This window comes from Vespa crabro, chromosome 7 (assembly GCF_910589235.1).
Source record: "Vespa crabro chromosome 7, iyVesCrab1.2, whole genome shotgun sequence".
NCBI lineage: Eukaryota > Metazoa > Arthropoda > Insecta > Hymenoptera > Vespidae > Vespa > Vespa crabro.
In genome coordinates this window covers 3,805,001-3,824,431 of record NC_060961.1, presented here as the reverse complement: position 1 = coordinate 3,824,431, position 19,431 = coordinate 3,805,001, and the positions used below count along the sequence as shown (strand labels likewise).

Here is a 19,431-nt window from a genome sequence, read left to right as displayed (position 1 = left end):
GATAAATATATGCATAACGTTTGATAGAGAAACTATACGTGGAATCGTATATAGGGTCGCTATTTAACACATTCAACTTAGCGTGACTTGACGATGAGTCAGAAGCTATATTTCCGAGAAGCAACTTAATTTACCCGTTGGTCATACTATATCTTGACGTTTTTGTCTACATTTATAGGAAATTGTTATGTTTTATTTAGTAATTTTGAATTTATATTCGTATTATTACTCGTTATATACATGCTCCGGTCTATTCCGCTTATAATTGAATTTCATTGTTCTCGTTGATTAATAAATAGATAAATATAATACATACTCATAGATCGAGAAAATGATAGCTTCATAATATAATAATAACAATGACGATAATAACTAGGATATTCGTCGAAATCTACATGGAACTAAATCTCTGTTAAGGGAAAAATATTTTCACATTTGATTATTCTGAATTACTGAAATTACAACAATTATAACAGATAAATGGAGTTCGTTTGGTAGCATAGAATGATCATATAAAACAAGTAGGATTATATTTTTGTTCTCGAGCCGTTATTGGTCTCTTCTCGTTACACGTTCTCGAACGAGTTTTAAAGATTCGATCTCTCCTCATCGAACGTCGGCCTTAATGCGAGTCGAGCGACGAATGAACGAGACACGTACACATATAAATGTTTAAAAACTTGAATCGTTTCTCGTGTCAAGTTTTTGGCATCTCATTCTTTTCTTTTTCTGTTGCAGATAATCGGTAAAGGTGTGGAAAGATTACGTGAGTATTAAGAACTATATATATATATATATTTTTTTTTTACGTTTCTTATAAACAGAAATAGATTAACAATCCTGTTAATCTTTTCTTTTTCACATTCTTGCACACCTTTCCATTCTCACATTTAACTTGTTTATAAGTTCTACCCCAATAATGGAAGCTTTCGTGAAGTATTTGTGAAACGTCCAGGTGTACATAAAAATTTATATATATGTATATATATATATAATACACACACATATATATGTATATATATATATACCTATCTACGCGCAATTCCGACGAGAAACAAAGAAAATTCTTTCCCACGCGTGTACTTACGTATATACGTACTTTACGTACGTACCACTCGGTGTAACCGTACAATACATAGTCTTTTTCATTCTTTCCTAATTTTATTAAGACGATGGAAAAGGAAAGAATGACTAACGATTCGACAAAGCACCTGTCCCTATTCTTTCTAACATATTATGGAATGTAATGTACTACATCAAAGATTACAATTTTATTTCGAATGGTGGTACGAGTTACGGTCCCCGTTTGTTTCGAATAATTGAGTGTGCATAATTGTCCGTTTACGAGAGTCGCCAATCTTTCGTACGATCGACAAGCGTGTAAAGCGAGAAACGATAAATGAAAATTCATCGAAGGAACGTTCTCACGATACACGCGATCGGTGTATATCGGTTTCGCTTATAAAACACGCATAGTCACGTACTCAGATTCAACGATATCTATCTGATATAGAATAACGATTTGAGACTCGCGATCAAATAGCGAAACGGTTACATTTCTTGCTTGTCCTTGATGTTTTATTTATAATATCGAAAAAAAAAGCAAAATATCGGAAATATTGCAACGTTTATAATAGATCTTTGATCATTGTCATAGTTAGACAGAATATTAGTATTAGATTATAATATCGTTGAATCTAAAAATGTCCGCTTATTAAAGAAGCTAATATCGGATGCTGGTATAGAATCTTTGATGAAAAGAAATTGAGAATAGGAAAGAAGATGAGGGCCAATATGCGAAAGGAATAAAAGGGCGTCGAAGAGGATCGCTCTATTACCTTGCTTGGTCCCTCCAAGTTGTCGTTTTCTCGACGCTCGGATGAACCGTGAAATAGTCAATGGCGAGTGAGGGTTCACGAAGGTTAAAAAGAATGCGGATACCGACCGACAATGGGCCACCTATCTCCTTCTCCTTTCTTCTTCTTCTCTTTCTCTTTCTCTTTATCCTCTTCACTGAAGACTCGCTAGTTCGTTTCTCGCTCCTTGTTTCTACTTCCTCTTACAATCTACATTGGTACCGCCAAAGGCGATATTAACTGACTTTTGCGATCGTAAAAAGACGAAAGCTACCTGGTTCTTCTCGTTAGCCCGAAAATAAGGAGTCAATTATGAAACGGGAAGGATTCTCACGATCTAGAAAGACCACTTTTTACACATTAATTACAACGAAATGGTATGCAATCTCTTGGCGATACGATGCAATGCCAAACGGTGTTGCATTCTAATTTTCGATGGGAGTAATTGCATCCCATTCCGAGTTCGTTCTTTCTCCCTGGCGTGGTCGAACATGGTCGAAAACGTGTCTTTCGGGTAGGTACGTAACGCGTCTGCCAAAAGGGCTGCACGAAAGGAGTGATCACGCGATCGAGAGGTGAAAATGAAAGATTTCGAAAGAATCCAATGAAAGAAACAAGCGGCGTGCATAATTGTACGAAGAACGAGAGAGTGAAAATGGAAATGCCGTAGATATCAGGTCTCCTTTTAACTGGTTCGTTGAAGCGAGACAAACGGCACGATTCTTTCTTTTTTTTTTTCTTTTCTTTTTTCGTTTTATCGTTTGTTTCTTTTGTATGCATTTTACAGATTTCTACAATACCATTTTTTTTTCTTTTTCTTCTTTTTTCAAAGAGAATCGAAAGAATGAAATAACCGGTGAATCGGTGGACAGATTATAAGAACGATCCTTTGTAGAAGAAATTTCCTTTTTGGTATTTATGAAGTTTTAGGATTAGTAAAGCAAGGGGTGAAACTCTTAGTCCTTCCTTCTTACCCTTAGCTCAACTCAGGGAGTCCGTCGGTCTCGCGGCTCTTTTGTAAACGCTTTCATGGAGATCGTACATCGTAGAAGTACGATCGCGATCTTGGTTGTTTATGCGATACCCCCAAGATAGGGGTGACTCCTTTGTCCCAAGGTGGTTTTCGCCTTTACCGGTAAATACAGACGAATAAATTTCTACGGCACGATAAATCTCGTCTCGCGTACGCCTTTCACCTAAGACCGCTTTATTACTCTTCGATTCAACTTTGGTCTACGGATCAACGAGAAGAGAAAATAAAACAATAATGCCTGAGCATTGTTTGATAAGTCAAATAAGACCATTTATTGAAGTAGGATTCGTGGTTGTCTATTTAAAAGAAAAAAAAAAAAAGAAAGAAAGAAAGAAAGAAAGGAAAAAAAGCAATTTACTAACTTTCGAGTACAGGGAAACAGCGAGAGAGAGAGAGAGAGAGAGAGAGGGAGGGAGGGAGAGGGAGAGAGAAAGGAGAGGTAGCAATATGTGGTATACATCGAGTCCATAATAGTAGAACATTTAGCTTGACCGGTACAGCTTTGGTCTTACCGAGTCAGGAAGGACTAGCCCGGACTAGTCCTGGGATCGACGAAGCGTCGTCGGCTTATCCGTCGCGCACGGGTTATTTAGCGTTCAGGCGTCGGCTAGAACGGACGAGGCTCGTTCGTGCTCGGCAATCGAGTCTAGCGATAGACCGAAAACGGATTACTGAGAGAGATAAATCAGGTGATACGCTCCTCGATGTAACGTTTCCGTTCTATCCGTAGGTAGAAACGAGCGATACCCGCTCTAGAAACGCTCTAGAAAAGAAGGAAAGAGATAGGAGGAAGAAACAAGAAACAGAGAGAGAGAGAGAGAGAGAGAGAGAGAGAATGAATATGTTTATTAGATCCAGTTAATTTAAAGAGCAAATGAATAATAAAAGGATGATAAATAATGCAAGTGAATGCAGATAGTATTATAAAATTAAAAAAAAAAAAAAAAGAAAAAAAAAAAGGAAAGAAAAAAAAAAGAGGACAAAAATTATCTATTTAACTTAGAAATTAGATTGCGTGTGAAAAGTTGCCTTTTAACAACAATAATAATTAATTGAGAACAAGAAAAGAACAGGTACGCTTTAGCTTCGTCGTTGAAAATGTTCAGAAACGGAATGAGAGGATGGAGAAAAGAGGAAGACGAGAAAGAAGAAGAAAGAGGAATTTCTTAAATTACTTCCTTATCTCTACCGTCAGTAGCACCTCGAAAAGACGATCTCTTCTCTTCGTAAATTAAGACAAAATTGATTTAAGCGATTTACCGTAGCCGCGCGCGCAAGTCAGACGTCGTCGTTGTCGTCGTTGTCGTTGCCGTCGTCTTCGTCGTCGTCGTCGTCGTCGTCGTCGTCGTAACCGTCAGACAGTGGAAGAGAAGATAATGGTTAAATCCGGGATCTACGGGTGGTGAAATCTCCGAAAGCGAAAAATTTCCAACGTTTCTCACCGAGTGATTTTTCTCTCCGACTCTTCACACTGAGTCAATCGTGGCTGGACATTTAGTGCAGGGACGCGACCGATTAATTCGTGAAAACGTTCTTCTTGTCGTTGCCCAATCGAACCATTAGGACACCCTTTCGGACCTTCCCGTCTAACGGTTTGCCTTTTGTTTAGATAGAGATGCTAGGAAAAAAGAAAGGGAAGAGGACAGAAAAAAATAGAGAGAACTAGAGTGGTTACAAATAAGATTAAAATGAAATAAAAGTTAAATATATATATATATATATATATTTATATATATTATATTTATTATATCATATTTATTATATTACACACACATATATATATGTATGTATATGTATTATTACATAAATATATATATATATGTATTTATACAATAAAACTAACTCTACAAACAAAGACAGAGATAGAAAGAGGAGAGAGAGAAAAAGAGAAAGAGAGAGAGAGAGAGAGAGAGAGAGAAAGGAGAAATATAGTCAGACAGGCAAGAGAAAGAGAGAAAGAGGCAGTGATAGAGAGTCTGGAGAGCGTAGTTGTACGGAGGGTTAAGCGTGTTCAGTCGGGTTTTGCGAATAAGTGGTGGGGAGCGAGTGAGAGCGAGTGTGTACGAAAGAGCGAGAGCAAGAGCGAGAACGAGCGAGCGTAGTGGGGATAAGGGCTCGGAGGTGGGGCGTCAGGACAGGTCAGTGGTGGGGGCCGACGCTCTCTCGTCCCCTTTCGCCGCTCAGTTTCTCCGGCGACGTCGTTGGGAGCGGATCGTCCGTTTCCGAGTGTTCTCTCTCAGTTTTTTTTTCCACGATTCCTTTGCGCGTTGTCTTCGTTAGTCGCCGCGTCCTCCAAAGGGGGGAGAGGAGGAGGAGGACCAAGGGTGATCCTCCGCGTGTCGTCTGTGGCAACGTAAATTAAGAATTCGTGGAAGAGGATATTGTGAGTTTAAGATAGTTCTCTTTAATTCGTTGAACTCGCTCGCTCGTTCGTTCGTTCGTTCGTTCGTTCGTTCGTTCGTTCGTTCGTTCGTTCATTCGCTCTTTCGCTTTTGCTCTCGTATATTAAGTGCGTCGAGTGCGTCATGGAAACTCGCGATAATCGGGATAAGCGTGTACCGTGACACGATCGATAGGTGCTCGATTGGATAGATAAAATTCGAAAGGTGAAGATAAAGATAAAGATTATTATTAATAAATAAATCATAATGATTTACGTAATATAAAAGTGTTTCGAAAGGAAGAACGGATACCACGAATTTTTCTTAATTTTTGGTGCTATCGCGCAGAGTGAGATAGTTTTAACGGTGCTTTTATAAACAGACGAATAGAAAAGAATAGTGAATGAACTAACGTGAATAACATTCAGGGATAAAGTTTAAAGGATTCAATTCGACGTTATATCCAAGGGGAATATTTGGGATAATATATTTGACGCTGATATTGTGGAGATTTCGAAAGGGGCCGATCGAGTGATAACGTAGCCGACGGGAGGTGTGCGTTTGTCCGTGAAGAAGCTTGGATCTCTTTTTTTTTTTTTTGAGATCCAGTCGTTCGCCCTTGGATCATTTCATTTACAGTTTAATTATCAACAAGATCGACCCTGTGGACCCTGTACGAGGCCTGTGGATTGATAGATCTTACAATTAGTGTTGTTTTTTCATGTGACAGTGACCATTTTCCCTATGTTCTTCTTCGCATATACATATATATACATACATACATACATATATATATATTTATAGATATATGTATACGCTGTGAGATGTGCCACGAGTTCCCAGTCTTCGTTTTCTTCCTCGTAAGTAATCCTATCCTACATCTTCAATTACAACGATAGTGATAAACGAATAAAAATCGATCACGATTATGGCAAAGCGACGATTACTTCGAGATATGTGTTTTGTGTTAAATACCGTGGGTTCGTTTAAAAATATAATGATAGATTAAGTTTTCGAAGCGAATATCGTGAGCAAAGTTACGTGAGCTTTTTGTGAATTTGTTATTGAATTTATTTGAATAATAGTGAAACAAATAAGTCAAGATATCACGAATCAAATTATCTTTTATAATATCAATATTTTTCGTTGTAATCTTCATCGATGATATGAAATAAGTTTGCTCGTGTTTTCTACATTAGACGTATACCGACGGATTATATCTAATACATATATAATTATCAACACGGCAGAGAAAAGAAGAAAGAGAGAGAGAGAGAGAGAGAGAGAGAGAGAGAAAGAGAGAAAAAAAAAAGAAAATTTTTCTTCTCCCATTTGGAAACGGCGCCGCGAGTGATTCATTTCTATCAATATTGAAACGCGCTAGAGCGATTAGAGCGTATATCGCGCGTCGCAACATCGATACGCCTCGGGCTTTCTCTTTACTTTAATCGTCATTCTCGAATACGAGAGCGCTTTGTTTCCTACCGACAGTTTTTATCCGATCTACATATGTACATATAATCGATTACCTTACCCTGGGAAAAGAGTTTAATCAACGAGATCGAGGATCAAAGTATGACGGTCGGAAATTTTGAAGTTTCCTTTTGTTCGTCAATTTTTAATTTTCTTCTCTTTTCTTTTCTTTTCTTTTCTATTCTTTTCTATTGTTCTCCTTCATTTTGTTTTATTTTCTTTTACGATACGTCAATTTGAATAGAAATATTTGATAACGCGAGTTCGAGAAGAGAGCAGCGCGCAGCAGTACGTGCTCCTTCGAATTTGGCCGATCGCACGTCATCGATCGCAAAGTCGTTTTGTGGCCTTCGAAGCGTCGGCCAGCAACTCCCGAACGCCCTTGCGTAACGCAAAGAGAATTCTTGAGTGAACGTCGAATCGTTCCTGACCCACGATACTATCAACGAAGAAAACTATGTTACACGGCAACTAGACTACCTTTCAATTGATACTAATTTCGATATCTCGAGAACGAAGAGAAAAAGTCATCGCTTATGCGATCAACGATAATAGAGTTGTTTGATTGGCATGATAATTGCTTTTGCATTCTTAACGACTCTCTTATACCTATAAAATTATGAACGAAATAGTAGATACCATATTCGTTACCTGTACTCGTAATATCAATTCTCCGTTGTAGAATTTGTATTATTCAATCTCCATATAAGAATTTACGGCTTTGTACGTTGACGTTCGTTAAGATCAAAATCAACGAGTACAATGAATACCGTCGAATTAGAATCTCAACGACATCAACCATCCTCTTTACGTATTATATTCGAATTAACCGAGCGGCGACTACCTCTACCTGTGCCTGTCGCTTTGATTTCTATGGATTCGAGAGAGCAATTTTCCGTACGCTGACCCCTTTCATTCGTGGATAATCATTTGGGTGACGTTGCTTTTTTCAATGTTTCTTTTTCATTCATTTCGTTTCATATTCTTCGTTTACTTCGTTTTATGATTATTAATTCTTTATGAAACGTCGTTCGAACTTTAATTTTTAAATGTTTGATGAACGACTCATATTTCTTATTTTAAGCTTATGCTACGCTCTTTTAAACGGACCTGAGGAAATATGATTTTGCTATTGGATTTTACGAAATAGAACGAAAAATATATGCGATTAGAGAAAACGTCGATGAAACGTTCCTAACTAGTACGAAACGAATTTTGTAGGAAAATTATAAAACGGAAGTGGAACGGTCCAACGAGCATATTTTTAACCTTTATATCGCGTAGTTGAGTTTCTTCGAATATTAACCCGTATTCGAATCGTGAAAGCGGACTGCTTCAGAGACCTGTTCAAAAAAAGAAAATAAATAAATAAATAAATATGCGAAATAGTGTTTTATTCGTATGCAAATTTCACGATGAATTGTACGGTGAATAACGTTTAATGTGACCAATATACAAATACGTATATGTGCTTTATATAGCTGTTCGTATATACGGGGTATAACAAAACTACACCCCGTAAAACTTTGGAAATGGATTTTTCGTATGTAGGAAAGAAGAAGAAGAAGAAGAAAAAAAAGAAATAATTTTTGTCAACATAAATTCGGAAATGTTTAATTTTTTAATTTTTAAACTTTCAAATATAATCTTAGACTAGTCCAATTATATTTATTTATTTGAATTATAATATACTCCGTTGACATTTCCTTACATGAAATATATAAAACGCTCATCTTCTGCTTGAATACAAGTCTCAGCTCGTCGTCTCATTGAGTCCCCGAACACGCTTCAAAATTCCTGGCTTTGAAGCTTGTTAGATGTTGTTGGAGTTTTACGTATTGTATTATTCATTCTACTATGTTGCTTGAAATGTAAGTTTCATTCAAATGAATGCATTCGCATCAATGCATTTCGTTTATCGTTTGATGAATGTCAATGTACTAAGATCATACTTAGAAGTTTTATAACTCAGAAGTTAAGCATTTTCGAATTCATGTTGAAAGAATCTATTTTTTTTTGTCTCTCTCTACATATGAATAATCCATTATTTAATATATATATATATATATATATATATATATATTTTAGAGAATTATTTAGGATTATTTATTCATGTTATTTTGAAGGGCAGTTAAAAAGCTAATAAAATTGATGAATGATATATAAACTTTTTTTGTAAGGAAAATACAGAAGCTTGTGGGAAGGCCAAAAATGAATGTATTTGACATGTGGGAATATTGTTTTTCCATTACCATTTAATTTATTGTCGATGGATTCCCGATTCTGGTTTTTACACCTTCGCGAAAGATCCTTATGAAACATGCAGAGGACATCCTCGATGAAAAAGTTGAAAAACGGGTGCAGGTGGCAAAGATATACGGCGAAACTGGAAATACCTGGATCTTTTCGGGTGATCGTATTTCTTGATGAACGAGTATCCGCCCTGTGTTTGTGAGCTTCCATCCCCGCCTTTCCGTTAATACCGATCTCCTGTCCGACTTATTTATTCTACTACTACGCTAACGTATCGTATCTCGCTAACGCTTCGATCGGCACCTTTTAAATATTCAAGGGTGGCTCTACGAAAGATCGACCCTTCAAAAATGAAACGATATATTTCGATACGTCGAGAGATTCAAACGAATCCACTATGTTATGTAACAAGTTCGTTTGGATTTTGTCTATTTTTTCTTTTTCTTCCTTTTTTCATTTTCTTTTTTTTTTATTTTCTTCTTTTTTTTTTTTTTTTTTTTTTTGAAAAACGAAAGCTATCTACGATGAAAATATATCTACGAAGAAAAAAATATCTAATCAATGGCTTGATTTTTTAAACGTTCTTTCAACAATAAATTTATCTTATAGTCATACATCGAAATTAGAAATGTAGATACATATTATATATGAATCATATTTTGGACGGCAACGATTTCCGTGATCTGTTTATAGAGTGGAAAGTTTTGAAATAATCTTCTTGCAAATGTGTATGCATCATTGGCAATTCAAACTTATTGTCGCACGATAGTTCCATAGTGAGAAATTTTCGAGAAAGTAATTTAACACGCGTAATGAAACACGCGCGCGCATGTGTGTGTGTGAGAGAGAGAGAGTCGCTCTTCTAAAACGCGTCGCGCAATGCATCTGCGTACAACAATGACAAGAGAGAGATAGAAATACATATATATATATATATATATGTATATATAGAAAGAGGGTGGGAGGAGGGAGGGAGGGAGTAATAGAAAACGAAGGTGTCTTTTAGATACAATGAGGAAAGAAAAGAAGAGGCCGCAAATGGTAGGATGAACGTAGGCGGCGTACGGCTTATTTGCAAAGTTACGGTGTCCACTTTTATGGACGTGAGACCCACCTCTGTGTACGGAACGTTTCGTAGTTGCTATGAAAGCATACCGTGCGTGTACGGACGCACTTATGCAGTAACGACAATAACATTGGCAACTGCAACAGTACTACATAGTCAGAACTATGACTACGAGACTTGGACTACCTAGGAAAGAGCAAATAACTACTACTCCCGTCTAATTAGAAACGCGAGACTGTCCTCGCGAACGGAACCTATGCGGATGTATTAAGGTTGCCGCGTTCTGGTTTGTACTTTGCTGTGGCACGGCACGGCACGGCAATACATTTTATATTCCTTTCCTTTCTTTCTTACAGGCTAATTCACACTTGTCGTGTTTCATGTTTGTATATGTGCATGTGTGTATGTGTTACATCGTGTGCAACGAGTGCACAGAGGATACAAACCATCTCTACCTAACTACTGTACGAGAAGGCATACACAACGGTGTGGAACGGCATGTACAACGCGGAAAATAAAACGTTCGTGCCGTGAGTCGATGACAAATGCTGGTCGACGCTATCGTGCAACCCGAACCAACCGTGTCTCGTATTTTTATCGAAGCAATATGCCACAACGAGAGCCACTCCGTACGCTTCTCTCTCTCTCTCTCTCTCTCTCTCTCTCCCTCTTGCTCTCGCTCTCTCTCTCTCTCTCTCTCTCACCCCACTCTCATTTTTCTCTCACTCATTCATTGGTATCTTTTTTCCTTCTCAAAATGAATATTCCTTAACAGCTAAATTCAAATAATAAAAGGAAATTTTGAAATAGCTATGTGTGACAATAAAATGCCTCTGGCTCTTTGTAAAATTGTTAAAACAATGACTGATCATTTTACGAAAGATGCACGGAAGTTGAAGATGAATGAAGGTATTTAAATGGAGAATGACGTAGGCGTTATGTGTTAATTAATATGAATCATCAACGTAAGCGGTGATAAAGTGCGATAAGAACAAAAGAAAGAAAGGGAGAGAAAGAGAGAGAGAGAGAGAGAGGGAAAGAGAAAAGTCGCAAGTACTTTCCTCTTTACAGATCTTACTTAATCTTCTCGTACGAAAGAGAATGAGAAATATTAAATCTTACGGTGAATCACGCGGAAAGCATCTTCGAGTTCGATAGACGATTTCTAGGTGCGGCCGATAATTCTTGCGTTTGCGCCAACATTTTCTTCCTCCTAAACGCATATACTCACTTCCTACGTCCTCTTTTCTAATCATAGCAAATACTCGGACAATTCGTAATATCTAAGACTAGCTTTTCTCGATCGTCCTTTTGCTTTTCTACGAATTCGAACATCGTCACGCAACTTCTACACATAAATGGTATATACAGGAATTTTTTTTTTCTTTCTTCTTTCTTTCTTTCTATTTTTTTTTCTTTGTTTTTTTTCTTTTTGAATTGTCATTAGAACAAAAGAGCTGAACTTCGACAAACTTATTTCGTCTTACCTATCGACATATGTTCGAATTCTCTGAACTGTAATATGCATTTGATGCGAGAAAGTTGTACTTGCATTTGGTTGCGATATTATCGCAGAGTACAAAAAATGTCATATAATTCGTAAGGACAGATGCGATATATATATATATATATATATATATATATATATATATACTTTTTTTTTTTTTTAATGACAATGACATCGACAATTTATTCGTTATAAGTGCATTAGAATATTAATTGTATATGATTATTAAATTTCTTTGATTAATTTCATCCTGCAATCCAACTTTTACTTACTATTGCCTATCGAAATTTCGTATTGAAAGACGATTCAAATGGTCGAGTTCGATCTTAAAGATGATTCTCGTGTCTCGTTTTATCGTGTACGCGTGTACTATAATCGCGTGAAAGTCACGCAGACGTTTTTCCTAGGCGCAATTTGAGTGCAATTATTGGCAAGTCGTAATATTCCCAACCGCAACAGACGATTTATATGATTAATAGAGGCCGGTAGTCCTCGAGCAAGCTCGCTCGAGTCTTCCTTTCTTCTTTCGGTCGAGAAAGAAAGAGAGATGAGAGAGATGCATCGGACTTTGAGTATATACATACATACATCATACATACATCATACATACATATATACATACCTGCGTAGCCATGATCCTACGCGAACATACATACATACATACATACATACATATGAACGAACGAACGAACGAAGGTTCTCGCTCGAGGTATGCTATTATCATAATTGCCACCAATAACGGCCCATGATTGGCGTACTTCACGCTTTCCTCATTCTTTTTTTCAGAAATTTTGCATCTTCCGTCGTTCCGCTCTTTCTTCCTCCGGCGTTCTTTCTTTTGTCTTTCTTCTGTGTTTCTCATACATCGACATATGAAATAAATTGTGTGTTACATAGTAAATGCCTAAAACTACAAATAATGAAGATACAAATATTATACTACTATGGACATTCTATCAATTATATTATTCATCTCTATTTGATCATTTATAATTTAACATATTATACTATATTAAATTATATTATACACTTTTCTAGTTTTATATATTTCTTATTTCTTATCGATATTAAAAACAACAGATCGTCTTCCTTTTTATTTTCATAATATGATCAATTCAGCGTGTTTTTTCGCCGATGGTAGAAGAAAATCTCGCGACTGTGGTCGCATGATAAAGAACCCGTAACAAGAGAGAAACACGAGCTGACGGTTTAGTAATGGATCCCAGCGAGTCGACGTAACATTCAATAACGATGCCTGCCACGAAAGTATGACGCCCCATTGGACGGCATTGCCTTCGAGCGAAATGAAAACGAAACTTCGCCTCGTTTTTCCTCCTCTCTCTCTCTCTCTCTCTCTCTCTCTCACTCTTTCTCACTCTCTCTCTCTCTCTTTTCCCTTTTTTTCTTTCTTTGAGCTCACACGCGAGTCGATGCATATACGCTTAACACGTTCGGTGTCCTTTGATGTCCGTCCATGAAGCCGCAAGGTGAACTTCAAATTCAAATCACAGATAGTTAAACGAATTCACGATTTATATTTAAAACAGACCGTCTTTGATAAAATCAGTCATGTCAGTTTTTTTGAACAAAAATCTATTCCATATAATATTTATTATTTTATTTTTATATTCTTAACACACACACACACATGCACACATATTGTATTCATTTTATGTATGTCATCATACGTATAAATCATCGAATAATAAACATGTTCTAAATAATTTGAAAGACTGGAACAGTGAAGGAACTATAATGGGAAGATTTTATCAAAGAGTCAAGACGGACGAAAAGCGAGACAATACAAATACAAGACACCCTTTTGGCTTGACTATAATTCTCTTGGTAGTGTTGAGTAGTGGACGAACGATAAAGTTGGAAGCGTCCAGGTAAATGCCTTGTCAGCGTTAGTATGTGGCGACGCCAATGGTGTCATTGTCGTCGTAGTCGTAGTCGTAGTCGTAGTAGTCGTCGTAGTCGTAGTAGTCGTAGTAGTCGTAGTAGTCGTAGTAGTTGTCGTCATCGTCGTCGTCGTCGTCGTCGTTGGGTACAATCGATACGGGATAAGTACGGCGCGCATCGCCACTATACCGCACTCGACTTCCTGCTTCCGGTTCCGCCACCGGCATCCACTTACAATACCGCCGACTACCTTTCGAACTTGCCTTCCAGCGTTGCTCTCGAAAGGGTCACTCATACAATCGACTCCGTCCGTGTGATGAAGCGACTACTCGACATTGTTATCTATCAAGAAATACTTCCTAAACGATTACCATCTTTTATGAGATCGTCATTTCTTCATCGATAAACAAATAAATTAGCGAAGGAACGAAGAACATTTTTATTTCTTGTTGCACGATGTATTCTTTTGCTATACATAATTATTTCTTTTTCTTTTTTTCTTTTTTCTTTGCTTTTTCTTGTTTTTCCTTTTCTTTTTTTATAATCAAGAAGAGATGGACAAGTACATATTTAGGTAGATATCATTAACGTGTCATCGTAAATGAGACGATGATTAAAAATAAAGGATAAATCTCGTTTCTCTCTCTCTCTCTCTCTCTCTCTCTCTCTCTCTGTGTTTGTGTGAATGTAATTAGAAGAAGAATTTGAAGAAAAAAAAAGAAAAATAGGGACGAGGTCGAACGAGAAAGTACTTCTTGATACTTTCGTACATCGAGTAAACCATTTAAGTCTCTTTCCTTTCAACGATAGCAACTACGGAACGCTAAACTCGATGCTTCAGTTTCACCTCGAATCTTTGACATTAAGGTGAACCTAGATTCGCTAAATTTGGAGAGACTGTATATTGAACGCGGATAACTGCATCGCTTTGAAACGAAAAAGGAACAAGGTGATTGCGTACGGAAGCCGTTACCTTAGCAAAGCGTTCCGTTAATGATCGTGAATGGAGAAAATGAAATGTATCATGTTTTAATGCTCATGATATATACTTGGAAATCTACGATATCTGATCTCAAAGAACCGTACACTCGATAGAAGCCAATTAGTTTTGCAATAATTTTTTTTTCGTAATCCCTTCTTGTTCCTGCGTAACTGAGAACGTTCTTCTCACGGCAACCACTTGTACGTAATATTCTAGAAAAGTTTTCATTCGTTGGTGAACGAAGTGGGACAAAGTGTCTAAACGAAATTTCACGCTTAAGTAAAGGATCGAATGTAAAAGTGTTGAAATTATAACGATATTTAATTATAAAAATTCTTTCATAATGATGTTTCGATTCACGTGTACACGAGTCTTTCTCGAAAGGGAGAAACAGAGAGAGAAAGAGGGTGAATCGTCGCGAGCAACGTTATTTATATGGGGGTTGCGCGCACTTCTATCGGGCCGCGCTTTTAATGTTAAGCCGACCTTATCTTTTGCGCGATTTAAGGTTACAGAGTAGGGGGGAGGAGGAAACGGGAGTCGTAACTGCGCGTAATCACGCAGCGCTCGTACGAGTCTTTCCCTTTCGTTTTCCCTTTTTTTTACTCCTCCTCTCCCTTTTTCTTCTTCTTCCTTTTCTTTTCCTTCTTCTCTTGTCCCTTTTTAGCTTTGGAATCCACTGAAATGCCCACTTTTTCTCTGTGCTCGACTCTAAAATTTATCCCGCTTTTCAACCGGTGAATTCTAAACGAAGCTGAAACGTTAGACGGGCATGGCCTCGGCGCTCAGAATTGGCCTTTCGCTCCTCGTAAAACCTTTTCCACGTCCCGCTTCACGTGCAATTCGCATTTACACCGAACGTCACGCTGCTTGAAAAAGTACGACTTTTGTTTCGACTAAAGCTTGCCAACTCTGTATATCTGTCTTTCTGTTTTTAGATATTATAAGGAATCATTGGGGTTTTCACTTTTAATTCAATACACCTTCGCAACTTTTATTTAACGTTCGACAAGTGTCACTAAAAATTTGTTTTTTTCTTTTTCTTTTTTCTTTTGTTTTCCCTTTATTTTTGTCTTATTCAAGATTACTATGGATTTCTCTCTCTCTCTCTCTCTCTCTCTCTCTCTCTCTCTCTCTCTCTCTCTCTCTCTCCTTTTATTTTTCTTATCAAGAACGATTTTTCCCGACCGAAAATGATGTTCACCGGATGATGCCGAGTCCAAGTGCCGAAGCTCATGGTTGAAATTGGTGTGGTTGCCTTGAAAGACCCAGGCGAATGCTCTCTACAGGGTAATTTTATTTAGATACGCCGCGTGCGCCACCGTACTCGTTACAGAGGGTAATAAAACGGCGCGGTCCGACCCCGTAGGCATACCGTCTGCACCATGTTTTCGACTAATTAACGTTGCTCGCCGCCACGGTGCTTCGTGCGCAGCTTTTAATATCGGTCCGTCTCTACTTCGCGAACGAACGTTCCTCCACCTCCTCACCCTTCGTGTCGTCGTCGACATCGTTTACTTTACCTTTTCTCTGTCCAACATTGCGTTAATCGTTGCTTTATTATCGTTTCGTGCTCGCCATTTCTTCTGTAACAGCTTATAAATCTGTTGATGTTTCTTGCTAACCTCCTTTCGATTCGAAAATCCTCGTGTTAATGACGTGGATGATAATTAAAAAAAGAAAAAACAAAAAAAAAAAAAAAAAAACAAAAAATCAAATAAAATAAAAGAAGAAAAGAAAAAATGAAAGATCGAAGAAAAGAAAAACGATCGAATTTATTTATTAATATTTTGATGTCATTTAATGATAAGTTTTTACGATGAAAAAAATGAAATGTCGCCGATGGAAAGAGATAAAAACGATTACGATTGTTTCTCGATTTCATTTTCATTGAAATAAGGGTTGAAAGTAAGATGAAAGATATTTCATGGATTTTAGAGAAATCCTTTTTTATTATCTTATCCTTCATCTGTCGTTCGTAGTTAGCCTTGAGAAATGGCAATTAACGATTGTTTATCTCTGAATTTTTTCCTTCTCCTTTCTATTTCTATTTTGAGGATAAGCGAGAACGACGTTGACGGAGTCCAGCTCGACGAGTCCATTATACAGAATGCCGCAACGTCCCGACGATAAACGAAGATTTATCGTCATAAACAAATGCACCGGGGCTACTTCTTCTCTCATTAAGCATCTGCTCGTGCTCGCGCGCGTGAGGCAATTTAAAATCGAAATAAATCCTATTTTATCGCCGGTCCGTGAACGCGATTATCTCGTCAGACTTGGAAGCCAGTACGTTTATTACGAGAAGCGCGTTATAAATATTTCGTTTTCTTATTCCTTCATTTCCTTCTTCTTTTTCTGTCATTTGCAAATGGCGAAATTTTTAAGCTCATTCGAAATTTCCACGAACTTCGACCCCCGAGAGATCGATCGCGAAAGAAAAAAAAGATTTATTTTGTTCTTTTTTTTTTTTTTTTTTATCTGCGCTTCGTTCTTCCTTTTTCTTTTCCTTGTCCTCCTACTTGTTTCCTTTTTCTTTTTTTTTTTATTTATTTTTTTTTCTTGTTTTTTCTTTCTTTTTACTAATTTTTCTTCTTAACATCTGACACTTTTCTATTTCATTCTTAGTATAATATACGTTCGTTGAATGAGTCAGAGAGATATCCACTCTTAGTGCACATAATAAAGTCTACTTTAGTTCTCCATTCTATTCTCCTCTATTCTACTTTCGTCTCTTTCTTTTCTCAAAACCATCCTACGGAAGAGTTCTCAACACGACGTCTTTCTTTTCCACGCCATTTTCCTTCGTAGGATCAACGAGCGGTAAAACGTAAGTGGGTAGCGACGGCGCCGAAGACGAAAGGCTTTTTCTCTGTTTGCGTCTTCTTTTCTCATTGACGGCTACGAGGTACTGGATTTTCAATTACATTTTCTCTTTCTTAAGATATTTAATCGATTCAAAGGTATATCATAATCTCTAATGTGCTGGAAAATCTAAACCAAAAGATAAGGAAAAAAAAGAGAGAGAGAGAGAGAAAGAGCTTTAATGTTTTATCATTCAATTATAATATATCTTTTGTTATATTAACAACAAAATTAAAATAATATAATTCATAATTTCTAATACGATTAACTTAGTTAAAATTGACGAAGGACATTTTCTTAAATCTTTATTATCTTGTTGTTTCATTCGTTTCATCAACGTTCTAATATCATTATAATAATATCATTAAACTTTGATACAGTCCGATATAATCGTAATGCTTTCCATCTTCGTAATTAGGTTTGTATTTTGTAAGTACTCCGTTTTAAGGATCCATGATTCAAACCCCCCTTAGATAAATCTCTCTCTCTCTCTCTCTCTCTCTCTCTCTCTCTCTTTCTCTCTGTATTCCTCGTCCTTCCACCCCCATTACTGCCAATTTCGATCTTTCCTTTCTCCTCTCGCTACTCGAGTCCCATTCCTTCCTTTTCCAAGTTACCCTCGTCCAGGGGTTGAAACAGACTGGAAGTCAGAAGCCGTTCCAAATTCGCTTACCCAACCACCGTCGCTTTTAATCGTTATTGTCCTAATGTTACTATTATAACGCCACCCACGTTGTTCTCTCTTTCGGTGTTGTTATGGGTCTCTTTGTACAGAGCAAGGTTTCTCAACGAGATTGAACCCTCCTATGCTCGAGCATATACATATATATATATATATATATATATATATATATATATATATATATATATATATATACGAACGGTAGGAAAGGAGAAAAGAGAATTGGGAGGATAAACCCGAATTTCACATTACACTTGCCAATTTTTGAAACCGTTGGGTTTCGAAAAGATCACGCGCTGGCATTCTTGGCCTCATTTTTCATTTTTTTTTTTTTTTTTTTTTTTTTTTTTTTTCTCTTTTCTTTTTACTCACTGAACCTTTTAAATATATATTCATTCAGTATACGATACGTGTAATTCGATTTAAGAGGAGAAAGACAAAAAAAAATAAGTGCAAGTTTACTTTTAGAAAACCTATATAAAAAGTAACAAGAATTAACTTAAGAAGTAACAGAATAGTAGATGAGTTTAAACGTTCATACAAAATCAAATCGACACTCTCTATCTGTGTTAATAGTTCTTGGAAATTGAAAAAAAAAGAATAATCGGGGTAACTCCATTACGGGGTTGTATTGCTTCTCACGATCGATTTACAATTAGATCGATATACTTCGAATCATTCGCGTACGTTTTCTTCGCGCGCTCTTTATTAATCCCCAATGAATAAAACATAAGATACCATATCGAGTCTCACGAAGTAAGTAACGATTGTTCGCGGATCGTTTGATATTCATGCGGTTTAGAGACTCGACGTCTCCCGGTATCGAGCTACGATGTGACTTTTGTCACGGTGCAATCCGATCTCACGACGTTTATATGCGGCTTGACGAACGCGACGTCGAAGGGAAACATCGTACGTAACGCTTTCCTAGCTAGATGTCACGTTAATCCTCAAGGGAGCCCTTTCGCGCTCTTCTGGATCGTCTTATCTACGATCGCGTTTGAAGGGTATACCTATAGTACACATACGACCTACCTAGTACACATATATGTACACAATGATCGACAACGAGTGTTATAAATGTTTTTTTAATATTAATTGCTTTTAAATTTAATAGCATTTAACAGTTCTTAATGGAGAAGCGAGATCGTAAATCAATTAAAATAAAAAAAGAAAAGTTTTATATGTCCTTGGATGTAAAAAAAAAAAAAAAAAAAAAAAGAAAAAAAATGTAAATTATATCACATTTTTCAATAAGATTTATCAATAATTGATAACAAATTTATTTTGTTATTTAGTGTAAAGAAATAAAATCAATGGTTGTAATAATTCCATGTAAAAATGGCTCGTAACACTTTGCATAGGTCACCCTTTATATCCATCTGTCTATCTATCTTCCTATCTAACTATTTATCTACCTACCGGCATACT

General features: G+C 36.9%; 1 protein-coding gene across 16 annotated transcripts in view; it reads left to right on the top strand.

Moving 5' to 3' along the window:
• The window catches only part of LOC124425507 (latrophilin Cirl-like), a 662,270-nt gene that overhangs the window by 460,409 nt on the left and 182,430 nt on the right, over positions 1-19,431 (top strand). For 14 of the 16 annotated variants that reach the window (XM_046965921.1, XM_046965917.1, XM_046965912.1 and 11 more), the window contains one exon: positions 739-766. The gene's annotated coding sequence lies outside the window, so the exon portion shown is untranslated. Of the gene's footprint in view, positions 1-738; positions 767-5,066; positions 6,131-19,431 lie in introns of those variants that run through there. The other 2 variants (XM_046965922.1, XM_046965916.1) reach the window with 2 other exon arrangements.